Genomic DNA, 15,499 nt, shown 5'->3' with positions numbered 1-15,499 from the left:
TAGCACATTACTATAAGTCATGTACTTCCTATTTTTGTTATTTGGATCACAGATTCTGTCACATGATTGTTGCTCCATTACTATCATAAATAATTGCTGTTCCATACAATTGTAAATACTACACAGCACCCCTCCTGGATCTTAGCTCATTTCACCATCTTCCAGAACTTTATTAGTGTAGTGGTTAACTCTATTCTCTTGGACACTACACCTATTTTCTATCCTTTACTCTCACTATATCTCATAAGCTTACCTCCCATAAGCTCACTGTTTTCTGGATCCAACTCACAATCTTTCTTCACCCTAACAAGAGTCTTATCTTTTTTCCACCCTGTATAAAAAGTGACTAGGTGGGTGAAATATCACAGTTAACACTATACTTATCCAAAGGATCTCCTATCTCTTCTCTACCAGTTGGTACTTTAAGTCTCATAGAGCATACTCCTGCTGTCTTAATACATTTTGCCTTCCCCCTTCAAGTGATCACATAAAAGAGTAGGTGGGAGCTGTGAACACCAGTATATCTGCTGGAAAAGAGAACCCTCCAACAAAGGAACCACCAACAGATAATAATGGAAGAAGGTGAAGGATGGAGTGGAAGCCACATTGACCTCCACCCAGGACCAATCTGGAATTACAATTAAATGGTGGAGAAATTGCCCAGAACAAACAACTGAACAATAGTGAGAGAGAAGCCTTGAAACCTCATACAGACAAAAGAACCAGCTTCAAAACAACCTGTCCACACTTGCACAACAGAATACTAGATGTTGTGGGTGGAGGGACCCTCAGTTAATCAGCTGGAGGGAAGGCCCCACCAAAGAGAGACCCAGCAACAATCAAAACCCAAAGAAATCCAGAGAGCCAACATAAATGACAGCCCAAGAGCAGCAAGTTTAGGAGATGAAGGAGACTGCACCACTGAATCTCACAGTTCTACTACCATAGAAGTTCACACCATAAACCCAGGGAGTCAGAACAGAACAATTTAAGAAGCAGAGGCTAACAAGAGGAGTTTCACAAAAATGGGAAGACAAAGAAACAATCCCCAAATGAAAGGAAAGGAGGAAGCCTCAGAAAGAATGTTAAATGAAATAGAGGCAACTCAACTATCAGATACTGAGTTCAAAGCAATGGTTATGAGGAAGCTCAATGAGCTCACAGAGAATTATCAAAAACTACAGGGAAACTACAATAAACTCACTGTAAGCTATATCGACATGAAAAAGGAAATAGAAACTATCAACAAAGGCCAAGATGAAAAGAAGAATACAATTTCTGAATTGAAGAACACAGTAGAAGGAACCTTCAAAGGCAGGCTAGATGAAGCAGAGGATCGAATCAGCAAGCTGGAGAACAAGATAGAAAAAAACACCCAGAAAAGAGCAAGAAAAGGAAAAAAAGGCTCAGAAAGAACAAAGAGGTGTTAAAGGAACTGCAGGACAACATGAAACATAATAATATCTGCATAACAAGGATACTAGAAGGAGAAGAAGAGCAAGGGATAGACAACCTGTTTGAAAAAGTAATGATGGAAAACTTCCCTAATTTGATGAGAGAGAAAGTCACACAAATGCAGGAAACACAGAGGGTTGCAATCAAGAGGAACCCAAAGAGGCCCACTTCAAGACACATCATAATTAAAATGGCAAAATTCCAAGACAAAGAGAGAATCTCAAAGGATGTAAGGGAGAAAGAGGAAGTAACATACAAGGGAGCCACGGTAAGGCTAGCAGCTGACTTCTCAATGGGAATGCTCCAAGCCAGAAGAGAATGGCAAGAACTATTTCAAGTAATGAAAACAAAAGGCCTGCAACCGAGGCTACTCTATCCAGCAAGGCCCTCAATTAAAATGGAAGGCCAAATAAGAAGGTTCCCAGATGAAAGAAGCCTCAATGAATACACCTCCTTCAATCCAGCTCTGCAAGAGATGTTAGTTGGTCTGCTTTAAGAACAGGAAGAAAAAGAGTGTGAGAGAGAGCAACACAGGTACAAAAAAATGGCAATGATAAGTACCTATCAATAATAACCTTAAACATAAATGGATTAAATGCTCCAATCAGAAAACATAGAATAGCTGAATGGATAAGAAAGCATGACCCACATATAGGCTGCCTACAAGAGACTCATCTCAGATCTAAAGACCTACGTGGACTGAAAGCAAAGGGCTGGGAACAAATATCCCACGCAAGTGGACAGAAAAAAAAAAGCCAGGGTAGCAATACTTACATCAGACAAAATAGACTTTAAATATACGGCCATAAAGAGAGACCCAGAAGGTCACTTCATAATATTCAAAAGAAGAATCCATTAAGGATACATAAATATTGTAAGTATATATGCACCCAACACAGGAGCAACCAAATACATAAAGAAAATCTTAGAGGACTTCAAGAAAGATATTGATGGCAACACAACTATAGTAGGGGATTTTAACACCCCACTGTCAAAAATGGATAGGGCTTCCAAACAAAATATCAACAAGGATATTGTGGCATTGAACAATGTCCCTGACCAAATGGACTTAACTGACGTATATAGAACTCCTCATCCCAAAGAAGCTAAATACACATTCTTTTCAAACAGACATGGAATACTTTCAAAGATAGATCCCCTGATAGGACACAAAACAAGCCTCAACAAATTCAAGAAAATTGAAATCATATCAAGCATTTTCTCCAATCACAAGGGACTGAAACTAGAAACCAACCTCAAGGAAAAAACTCAAAACCACTCAAATTCATGGAGATGGAATAACATGCTATTAAACAATGAATTGGTCAAGAATGAGATTAAGGAATAAATTTAAAAAATTTCTAGAAACAAATAAAAATGAACTCACAACAATCCAAAACTTATGGGACACAGCAAAGGCAGTCCTGAGAGGGAAGTTCATACAGATACAGGCTTACCTAAGAAAGACAGAAACATTTCAAATAAACAACCTAACCCTATACCTGCAAGAACTTGAGGAACAACAACAAAGACAGCCCAGAGCAAGTAGAAAGAAGAAAATAACCAAGATCAGAGCAGAATTAAATGACATAGAGACTAAAAGCACAATTCTAAGGATCAATAAATCCAGGAGCTGGTTCTTTGAAAAGATAAAAAAAGTTGACAAACCTTTAAGCAGAGTCACCAAGGAAAAAAGAGAGAGGACCCAAATAAACACAATCAGAAATGAAAGAGGAGAGATTACAATTGATACCCCAGAAATACAAAGGATTGTAAGAAATTGCTATGAAGAACTATATGCCAAGAAATTTGAAAACCCAGGTGAAATGGACAAATTTCTAGAAACATATAATCTTCCAAAACTCAATGAAGAAGAAGCAGAAAGCCTGAACAGACCAATAACAGGTGACAAAATTGAAGCAGTAATCAAAAACCTCCTAACACACAAAAGCCCAGGACCAGACAATTTCACAGGAGAATTCTACAAAACATTTAAGGATGATCTAACTCCTATCCTTCACGGGCTACTCCAAAAAAATCCAAGAATATGGAAGACTCCCAAACTTTTTTTTATGAAGCCAGCATCATCCTAATCCCAAAACCAGATAAAGAAAGAAAACTTCAGGTCAATATTGCTGATGAACATAGAAGCTAAAATCCTTGACAAAATATTGGCAAACTGCATCCAGCAATATGTTAAAAAGGTCATACACCATGATCAAGTGGGTTTCATCCCAAGGATGCAAGGATGGTACAATATCCACAAATCAATAAATGTAATACATCATATAAATAAAATGAAAGGCAAAAATCACATGATCATATCAATAGATGTGGAAAAAGCATTTGATAAAGCACAGCACCCATTTATGATAAAAACGCTCAGCAAAGTGGGAATAGAGGGAACATTCTTCAACATAATAAAGGCCGTATATGAGAGACCTATAGCCAAAATCACACTCAATGGGCAAAAACTTAGAGCTTTCCCACTAAGATCAGGAACAAGACAAGGATGTCTGCTTTCAGATTTCCTATTCAACATAGTATTGGAAGTTTGAGCCACAGAAATCAGACAAAAAAAAAGAAATAATAGGGATTGAAATTGGAAAGGGGAAAGCAAAACTGTCAGTTTGCAGATAACATGATAGTATACATAGAAAATCCTATAGACCCCACCAAAAAACTATTCAACCTAATAAGTGAATTTGGCAAAACAGTGGAATTCAAAGTCAATATTCAGAAATCAAAGACATTTTTGTACACCAACAATGAAATAACAGAAACAGAAATCAGGAAAAAACCCCATTTGATATAGCAACAAAAAAAAAAGTGCCTAGGAATAAACCTAACCAAGGTTGTAAAAGGCCTGTACTCAGAAAAGTACACAACACTGAAGAAAGAAATTAAGGAAGACACAAATAAATGGAAGCATATACCATGTTCATGGATTGGAAGAATTAATATAATCAAAATGTCCATACTACCCAAAGCAATTTATAGATTCAATGCAATCCTTATTAAGTACCAATGACACATTTCACAGATATAGAACAAACATTTCAAAAATTTATATGGAACCATAAGTGACTCTGAATAGCTGCAGCAATTTTGAGAAAGAACAAAGTAGGAGGGATCACAATACCTGATATCAAACTGTATTACAAGACTACTGTAATCAAAACAGACTGGCACTAGCATAAGAACAGACACGTAGATCAATGGAACATAATAGAGAGCCCAGAAATAAATCCAAGTCTCTATGGCCAATTAATATTTGACAAAGGGGACAGAAGCATAAAAATGGAGTAAAAATACCCTCTTCAACAAATGGTGTTGGAAGGTCTGGACAGCTACATTTAGAATAAATGAAATTCGAGCACCAACTTACACCATACACAAACATAAATTCAAAGTGGATAAAAGACTTAAATATAAGTCATGACACCATTAAAGTCCTAGTGGAGAATGTAGGTAGGAAAATCTCAGACATTCCACACAACAATATTTTCATCAATATGTCCCCTGGAGCAAGGGACATAAAGGAAAGAATAAACAAATGGGACCTCATCAAATTAAAAAGTGCCTGCGTGGCTGAAGAAAACAGCATTAAAATGAAAAGAAAACCAACTATATGGGAAAACATATTTGCCAATGATACCTCAGACAAGGGTTTGATCTCAAAGAACTCACACAACTCCACTCCAGGAAGACAAACAACCGAATTAAAACATGGGTTAAAGACTTGAACAGTCGTTCCTCCAAGGAGGACATACAGAGGGCCCAGAGACATATGAAGAGATGCTCAGCATCACTAGCCATCAGAGAGATGCAAATTAAAAACCACAATGAGATACCACTTCACACTGGTCAGAATGGTCATCATAAACAAATCAATGAACAGCAAGTGTTGGAGAGGATGTGGAGAAAAGGTAACCCTTGTGCACTTTTGGTAGAAATGCAGCCACTGTGAAAAACAATATGGAATTTCCTCAGAAAAATAAAAATGGAACTGTCTTCTGACCCAGCAATTCCACTGCTGGGATCATACCCTAAGAATCACCAATCCAAAAGAACCTATGCACCCCAATGTTCATAGCAACACAATTTACAATAGCTGGAAGCAACCTGAGTGTCCATCAGTAAATGAGTGGATCAAACAACTGTGGTACATTTACATGATGGAGTACTACATGGCAGAAAGAAAGAAGTAGCTCCTACCCTTTGTGACAGTATGGATGGAACTGGAGAGCAGTATGCTAAGTGAAATAAGTCAGGCAGTAAAGGACAAATACCATATGGTCTCACCTTTAACAGGAACCTAATCAACAAAACAAACAAGCAAGCAAAATATAACCAGAGACACTGAAATTAAGAACAATCTGACAGTAACCAGAGGGGAGGTGGGAGGGGATTATGGGGGGAAAGGGAGGTGTTTCAGGAACAACTATAAAGCACATATGGGCAAAACCAATGGGGAGTGGAATCAGGGGAGGGAGGTGGGGATGGGTGGAGCAGGGGGATGTGGTGGGGGAAAATGCAGACAACTGTAATCGAACAACAATAAAATAATTAAAAAATAAAATCCATTAAAAAAAGATTTAAGTCCTCAGAGAATCTTCTGAGTAGCCACTCTTCAGTTTGGGGAGCTAGTTCCTTTGATGTCCACAGCTGGAGGGACAGCCACTCTTAAGATTAAAAAGGCAGTCTCCAAAATGAAGATTAGCAGACCAATTGAAAGGATGGTTGGAGACTGAATAGCAACAAAAACAGATGGCAGGAAATACACAGTCAAATTAATGTTTTAACACAGGAGCACTGTCAACCCTTATAAGGAGCTTACTTGTTCTTCCTGCCTTTTCTTGGCTGTGACTTTTCTTCCTTTCCCTTTTATTATTCCTATTGTACAACATATTTTGAATGGCCAGTAAAGTAATATTTGAAAAGGATAAATGACTTGCTCAATGTTCCTGAGCCAGTAAGTGGTATAGCAGGTCCTGAATTTTTATTTTTTTATTTCAATTTCAGTTCTCTTGCCTTTTCTATGAATTGATACAATGCAAGGTGGAGACTGAAAAATGTTAAGAAAGGTACCCCCAAATGTTGTGTAGTTCTGAAGAGGAATATTTCTTCAGGTTTGGAGAAGTTTATAGGTCTATGTGATTAACAGCAAATATGTTTTCCTAACTGAAGGAAGAGTACATCTGTTCTCTCTTGTGGACTAACTTACCCACCAGCAGGGAATGGTCTCTTTGCCAGGAGGATTGCCACAGTGAACACGGAGAGTTGTTTCTTCAACGTTTTCTCCATGGCTGAGACCTTCTCAGTATTTCAGGTCTATGTTTAGATTATTCTCTCTCCTGAAAGACCTATCTTGTCATCAGAATGCATCACACCTTAATTTTGTTGCCTTTTAAAAAAGTGTTTCCTGGGGGATAACTACATGTTTATTATTGAAAATTTGGATAATACATAGATGAATGAAAACTCCAAATAGCCACTAAAAACTCCACTATTAATATTTTAAGTTATTTCATTTTGTATATATATCTTGATTATATGATATAAATCATCTGCTATCCTTCTTTTATTACATGAAATAATCTTGTGAGCACCTCATGACATGAAATTTTTGGCACTTGGATTCTTAATTCAATTCAATAAACTTGTGCATCTATTTTGGGCCCACCACTGTGGATCAGAAATATTCCCTGTCTCCAAGGAGCCACATTCTCCTTCGATTTTGCTCTGTATAGGGAGGAGGAAAGGGGAGAAGCCAGGAATCAAAGATTCAGGAGAGTAACCCTGACACCATGACTTCAAACTGATAATTATCTTTCTCTATTAAAGATATCAAAGAGTTCAAAACACTTCCATATTTTTGAAAGTAGAGTCATATGACTTGACTTTTGCATGGAACCACATCAAAAGCAACACAGTTCTGCAGAAATGCCACTAAAAATATATTATTTTAAAGAATTCATTATTTACCAGGGTCTCTCTAAGAGTACTAAACAGAATCCAGTTCATAAGCTACATGGATTCAATTTACTTGTCTCCTTTTCTCTCCAGTCTTCCAGTCTCTAGAAGCCACTATGGACCATCTCACAACCCAACACAACACCTTTCTCCTTTCTCTTCCTTTCGCTGCCTTCCTTTTGGTATATAGATCACTTAGCTTCTTTTCTAAAAGTGATAATCTTGCCCTGGCCAGTGTGGTTCAGTTGTTTGAGCATTGTCCCGCAAAGCAAAAGCTAAAAGGGTTTGTTAACACCAAACCAGTCCTGCAACAAATGTTAAAGGGCTTGCTTTAAGGAGAACAAAGAGGAGAAGATGGTGGCCAAGTAGGTGGAAGTTGAACTCACTTGCTCTTGCTCCCAGCTCAGATTCTCAGCTGATCTTCCAACAAATAACCTGAACAATCAATGGCATCTTAGCTGATATGAAGTTTGGAAGCCAAGGAGTACAGAAGATACTTCACAATGGGTGGTAAGGAGGTTTTATAGGTTGAAAGGGAAATACTTCATGTGTGGCACCTGCAGCCTTAGAAAGACTAGTCAGAAATCACAGCTTTGTGATTCACTTTCCTTCCAGGACAGAGAACCCTCAGACCCAGGCCAGGAGTGACTTGGGAGGATATATGAAGTCAGAGAGATCTGGGCTACACACACACAGTGACTAGCACACCCATGGCTGAAGTACCAAATACCAACTGGGAGAGTGCCAGAGAAAGATAGGGACTCCATCTGCACTTGCACTGCAGCCAGCCATGACTGTGAAAGACTTTTGGCTTTTTGGAGAGGTGGTGTGTGTGGAAAACAAGGCAGTGATTCGGTACTGCAGTGGGTGTGTCCAGAGAGACTTTTTAAAAGGGGAGACAAAACATGCTGGGCAGGGACTCCATGTGCAACTGCCCTGCCAGCAAATGGAATAGATTGAAAACATGGTTTGCTCCCACTGAATACAGCTGGGTAGAGAGATCAGGAAGTTGCACAGCTAAGGGGATTTCTGTGCCCTAACGCTGTGCAACTAGCAGGTTGGAGGCTGCACAAAGCAGAGAGTTCCAGACTCTGTCTGCTGTGAGGGCAGTGGGCTGGAAACGACAAGCACAAGTTGAGCACTCGAGATTATTTACAGCCAGTCACAGCCCCCTTCCTGGGAGAGTTCATATTTCTGGGAAGGGAAGGACATACCCAGTCCCCACCCCCTGCAGAATTGCAAGCACAAAATCTAATGGGGAAGCTCTGTAAAACAGGTAGGACAGGTTCAAGTACCTCCTGCAGGATGCATATCTGTAGGAGAAGGACAGGAAGAGAAATGTCAGATGGGTCCATTTTGTACCTCTGTCAGGGAGACAAAATACAATGGTTCTTAGAGCCTTAATCCACTGAGGCCAGCAAGGCAGGGAGATCAGAAATTGGTGCAGCAAAGGGGAAACAGGGCCATGCCCAGAGGGAAACAAGCCCTGCCCAGCCTTGGCTAGCACACAGAGCTGCCATCAGCACCAAGCCGGAAAGAGCTGATCCTCTTACAAAGATTGGCCTCTCCCTTGACATGGACAGCTAGTTCATCAGAAACTATACATTATTGGAAATAATCTGGGACAAAGAAAGATGGGTGGCACAGGGGCAGGGGGAACATACCCACAATTTTCCCAGAAGTCTGAACAGTGCCTCCCAGGGGAGATCCAGGGGCCCCACACTCCAGATTGCAACAGAATCCCACTCTAGAGGCAATTGAAAGTGACACATACTGTGCTGCCAGAAGTTGGAGGATCCACCCCGGACCTTGAGCTGATAAAAAGCCAGAGGCTGGTCCAGAAGGAGAAGACAGAAAGCAAACACCAAAATCTGCTGAGACAAATCCCACCTCATTCCTCTTCAGAATTTGTGTTATATTTTCTCTTGCGTAGCCTTTTAACATTCTTCCTTTTCTTCAATTGTATTCCAACTAATTCACTATTTTTTGCCTTTTATTTTTTATTCTTATTTATATTTTTATTTTATTTTAATTTCAAATCTCACATTCTACCCTCCCCTTGTCTTACTGCATTTTACTTTCTTCTTGCTCTTTCTTATTTTCATTTAAAATTTTATTTTCCCCTGTTCTATGACTTGTTTGTATTCCTTATCCTATTTCTCTTCCCTCTATCCTATCAAAATTAGTTTTCTTTCCTTTAGTCAGCTCACATTCTTATTCCCCTTCTTATAATATTTCTTTCCACCTTTAAAATCATTGCTTGTTTGGTATGGCTACTATAGTTATTAATGTTTTTAATTTTATTCCCCTTTGTTTTTTTACTATTTTTTATTTCAAATCTCATAGGTTACTCTGCCTCATCTTACTACATTTTGCCTTCCTCTTGCCTTGCATATTTGAGTTTGGAATTTTATTTTTTCCCTCTCTTAGCCTGGATTCTATTCTTAACTCTTGTTACTTCTCCTCCCTCTATCCTCTCAAAATCATTTCTCTTTACTGTAGACATCTCATATTCCCTTTTCTATTTCTTATAATATTCTTATTCTCATTCCACTTTTATCAATCTTTGCTCATCTGTCATTTTTATTGACTTTGTTGTGGTTCCTTTTAAATTTTGTTCCTATCAGTTCACTATTTTTTAATTTTATTTCAAACCTCATATTACACTCTTCCCTTTTTTACTCCATTTTGCCATTTTCCTTCCTTTTCTTTACTTATATTTAAATCCTATTTTCTCCTTTTCTTTGCCTTGTTTTTATTCCCTACTCTTCTTATTTTACCTCCCTTTTACCTCTCAGAATAATTTTTCTCTCCTTCAGTCATCTCATCTTTTTTTTTCCTACATTACAATATACTCAATCTTTTTCCATCTTTATTAATCTTTTATCTGTTGCTGTTGATATTGCTGATGCAGTAAGGTGGCATTTGTGCTGGCATGGGTTCAGTTTTTATGGGTAGTTTTACTTTGTTTTGTCAGCACCCGTAGAATAGCAGACGTTGGGGGGTTGTGACTCTCAGTCAGTCAGCTGAGGGGGAGAACCCATCAATGAGTGAGCCATCAATAAACAAGACCAAGTGCAACAAAAAAGCCTACACAAACTGAATAAAGGGCATCCCTACAGCATCCAGATCAGGAGATCAAAGATACTGCATCACTGAGTACCACAGAGCTCCGACCATAGAAGGCCACCCCATGAAGATAGGCAGTCAAAGCAGAGCAATCTGAGATGAAGAAGCAAAAAGAATCACCTAAAATGGGGAGACAAAAAAATCCAATTGAAAAGAAAGGAGGAACTCACAGAAAAAGAGCTAAATGAATTGGAGTTAAGCAATCTAGCAGACATACAGTTCAAAATAATGGTTATAATGATGCCCAAGGAACTCAGAAAGAACTACAAGGAATTTTATGGGAGCTACAAGGAACTTAATAGGAACTACAGCAGCATGAAAAAGGACACAAAAACTATGAATAAGAATGAGGAGGAAATGAAGACTACAATATCAGAAATGAAAAATACACTAGAAGGAATTAAAAGCAGGCTAGATGAAGCAGAGGACTAAATTGGCAAGCTGGAAGGCGAGGTGGAAAAAAAAAACACCCGGTCAGAGCAACAAAATGAAAAAAAGACTCAAAAAGAATGTGGATAGTTTAAGGGAGCTCTGGACAACATGAAACATAACAATATTCACATCATAGGAATATCAGAAGAAGAAAAGGAGCAAGAGACAGATAACCTGTCTGAAAAAATAATGACAGAAAAAACTTCCCTAACTTGCTGAGGTAAAAGGTCATACAAGTTTGGGAACCATAGAAGGTCCCAGTTAGATAAACCCAAAGAGGCCCATTCCAAAACACAGCCTAATTAAAATGGGAAAATTTAAAGACAAAGAGAGAATATTAAAGGTAGCAAGGGAGAAAGAGCTGGTAATGTACAAGGGAACTCCAATAAGGCTATCAGCTGAGTTCTCAACAGAAACACTACAAGCCAGAAAGGATTAGCATGAAATATTCTAAGTAATGAAAAGCAAGGACCTGCAACTATGACTACTCTATCTGGCAAGCCACTGTAATCACAACGGTCTGGTATTGGCATAAGAACAGACACACAAATCAATAGGAGAGAACAGAGAGCCAAGAAATAAATCCATGTCTGTGTGGTCAATTAATACTCAACAAAGGGGGCACAAGCATACAATGGAGTAAAAACAGTCACTTCATAAAGGGTATTGGGAGAACTGGCATGGATGTGCAAATAAATGCAACTGGACCCTCAACTCTTACCATACGCCAGAATAAACTCAATATGGATAAAGGACTTAAATACAAGTTGTGATATCATAAAAGTTCTAGCAGAATATATAGGCAGTAAAATTTCAGACATCACATGTATCAATATTTTTGCTGATATGTGTCCTAGAGCAAGGAAAATAAAGGGAAAAAATGAGACTATACTAAATTTAAAAATTTCTGCATGGCTGAAGACACCATCATCAAAATGAAAAGGGAACAGGCCGTATGGGAGAACATATTTGCCAATAGTACATCAGATAAGAATTTGATCTTCAAAATACATAAAAACTCCTACAACTCAACACCAGGAAGACAATCAATTGAAAACTAGGCAAAGGATCTGAATAGATACTTCTCCAAGGAGGACATACAGATGGCCCACAGACACATGAAAAGACACTCAACATCACTAGCCATCAGAGAGATGTAAATTAAAACCACAATAAGGTATCATCTCTCACCTGTCAAAATGGCTATAATTAATCAACAAACAAGTGCTGGCAAGGATGTGGAGAAAAGGAAACCCTAGTGTACTGTTGGTGGGAATGGGGCTGGTGCAACTGCTGAGAAACCATTATGAAATTTCCTCAAAAAATTAAAAATGGAACTGCCTTTTGACCCAGTGATTCCACTCATGGGAATAATCTCTAATAATTCTGAAACACCAATTCAAAATAACTTAAGCATCCCTATCTTCATAGCAATGCCATTTACAATAGCCAAGTGCTGGAAACAGCTTAAGTGCCTATCTAAATGAGTAGAGTAAAAAACTGGTACATTTACACAATGGAATTCTACACAGCAGAAAGATAGAAGGAACTGCTGCCTTTCGCATCAGCATGGATGTGAACTGGAGACTATTATGCTAAGTGAAATAAACCAGGTGTTGAAAGACAAATACCATATGATCTCACTATAAGCGGAACCTAATAAACAAAACACACCAATGAGCAAAACACAACCAGAGGCATGGAAACATGGAACAGCTTGACAATGACCAGAGGGGAGTGCAGAGGGGGATAATAGTGGAAAGAAGGGGAAGGGACTAGCCAAAGAACATGTATGAATGACCATGGGGATGGACAACAGTGTGGGGATTGACCATGGGAGCAGGTGGTAGGCTGGGCAGAGGAGGGTAAATGGTGAAAAACTGGGACAACTTTAATGTAATAACAATAACAAATTTAAAAAGTAATTTAAGAAGTTAATTTTACCAGCAACATATATCAAAATTTAAAAGGTGTGAACTCTTTGACCCAGCAGTGCTATTTCCAGGAATATACCCTAAGGAGATCACTACTAAAGTACATAAATATGGTATGCAAGGATATTCATGACTTTCTTTATACAATGAAAAATGAAAATAATAATTGTTCTTTAATGGGGGGACTGATTAAATAAAAACATCAATGCAATATTATGCAGTGATCCAAAAACCCAACATATTGTATATATAGACATATAAAATGTTTGTGTCACATTGCTAAGTAAAAAGAAATGTATAAAAGAGAAAAAAGATGAAGAAAAAGGAAAAGAAGAAAAAATGGAGGGAAATAATTAATAAATAAAATGGCAGTAAATATGTACCTGTCAATAATCACCTTAAGTGTAAATGACTTAAATGCTCTATCCAAAAGACATAGGGTAGCTGAGTGGATAAGAAAACAAGACCTATCTATATGCTGCTTCCAAGAAACCCACCTCAGATCGAAAGATACACGCAGACTAAAGTAAAGGGATAGAAAAAAAGTAGTTCATGAGAATGAAAAGGAATAAAAACCTGGGGTATCAGTACTTCTATCTGACAAAAATAGACTTTAAAACCAAGGCTATAGTAAGAGACAAATAAGGACACTACATAATGATAAAGGTAATAATCCAACAAGAGGATATAACCCTAGTAAACATTTATTCACCCAACATAGGAGCACCTAAATATGCGAAACAAATCTTGATGGACATAAAGGGAAAGATTGATAGAAATACAGTCATAGTAGGGATTTTAACACCCCATTGACTTCAATGGATAGATCCTTCAGACAGACAATTGATAAGGAGACAGCAGCCTTGAATGACACACTAGATCAGATGGACTTAATTGATGACTTTAGAGCATTTCATCCCAAAGCAGCAGAATAGACATACTTTTCAAGAGCACATGGAACATTTTCTAGGATAGATCATATGTTAGGACACAAAACAAGCCTCAATAAATTTAAGGAGATTGAAATTATATCAAGCATCTTCTCTGACCACAATGGTATGAAACTAGAAATCAATCATAAGAATAACACTGAAAAATATGCAAAGACATGGTAGCTAAACATGTTATTAAACAATGAATGGATCAACAATGAGATCAAGAAAGATATCAAAAGATACTTTGAAACAAATGAAAATGAGAACAAAACAACCCAACATCTGTGAGAAACAGGGAAAGTAATCCTAACAGAGAGATTTTTAGCATAACAGGCATATCTGAGAAAACAAGAAAAAGCTCAAATAAGCAATCTAACTTTACACTTAACGGAACTTGAAAAAGAAGAACAAAGTCCAAAGTGAGTAGAAGGAAGGAAATAATAAAGATCTGAGCAGAAATAAATGGAATAGAGCCTAAAGAAATGATACAAAAGAGCAATGAATCCAAGAGCCAGTTCTTAAAAAGATAAACACGATTGACAAACATTTAACCAGACTCATCAAGTAAAAAGAAGAGGATTCAAATAAATAAAATTAAAAATGAAAGAAATACAAAGGATTCTAAGAAAGTATTATGAACAACTATATGCCAATAAATCAGAAGACCTGGAAGAAACAGATAAATTCCTAGAAACATACAATCCTCCTAAAGTAAATTGGGAAGAATCAGAGAATCTGAATAGAGAGATTACACATAGTGAAATCGAAGCAGTAATCAAAAATCTCCAACAAACAAAAGCCCTGGACTGTATGAATTTACAGGTGAATTTTACCAAACATTCCAATAAGAATTAACACTTCTCCTTCTCAAAGTATTTCACAAAATTCAAGAGCAGGGAAGGCTCCCAAACACATTTTATGAGGCTGGCATTATCTTAATTCCAAAACCAGATAAAGACACTACAAAGAGAAAAATTATAGGTCAATATCCTTAATGAATATAGATGCTAAAATCCTCAACAAAATATTAGCAAACCGAATACAGCAATGCATCAAAAAGATCATACACCACTATCAAGTGCGATTTATTCCAGGAATGCAAGGTTGGTACAACATTCACAAATCAATAAATGTAATTCACCACATAAATAAAATGAAGGGTACAACCTATCAAATCAATATATGCAGAAAAAACATTTGATAAAATCCAGCACCCATGTATAATAAAATTCTCAACAAAGTAGGAATGGAGGGAACATACCTAAAAATAATAAAGGCTGCATATGACAAACCCACTGTCAACATCACTCTATGAGCAAAAACTACAAGTGGTCCCCTTAAGATAGGGAACAAGATAGGATATCTGCTTTCAGCTCTCTTATTCAACATTGTACTGAAAATTCTAACCACAGCAATCAGACAAGAAGAAGAAATAAAAGGAATCCAAATTGTAAAGAAAGAAATAAAACTGTCTTTATTTGTAAAGACATGATAATGTACACAGGGAACCCTAAAGATTCCACCAAGAAACTACTAGAACTGATAAATGAATTTAGCAAAGTAGTAGGTACAAACTTAATACCCAATATCCAGAAATCAGTTGCATTTTTATATGCCAATAATGAGCTAAAAGAAAGG

The sequence above is a fragment of the Phyllostomus hastatus genome, unplaced genomic scaffold (genome assembly GCF_019186645.2).
Source record: "Phyllostomus hastatus isolate PE091 unplaced genomic scaffold, TTU_PhHast_1.1 phas_contig_348, whole genome shotgun sequence".
In the NCBI taxonomy this organism is placed as follows: domain Eukaryota; kingdom Metazoa; phylum Chordata; class Mammalia; order Chiroptera; family Phyllostomidae; genus Phyllostomus; species Phyllostomus hastatus.
Note: the sequence above shows the minus strand (reverse complement) of the source record.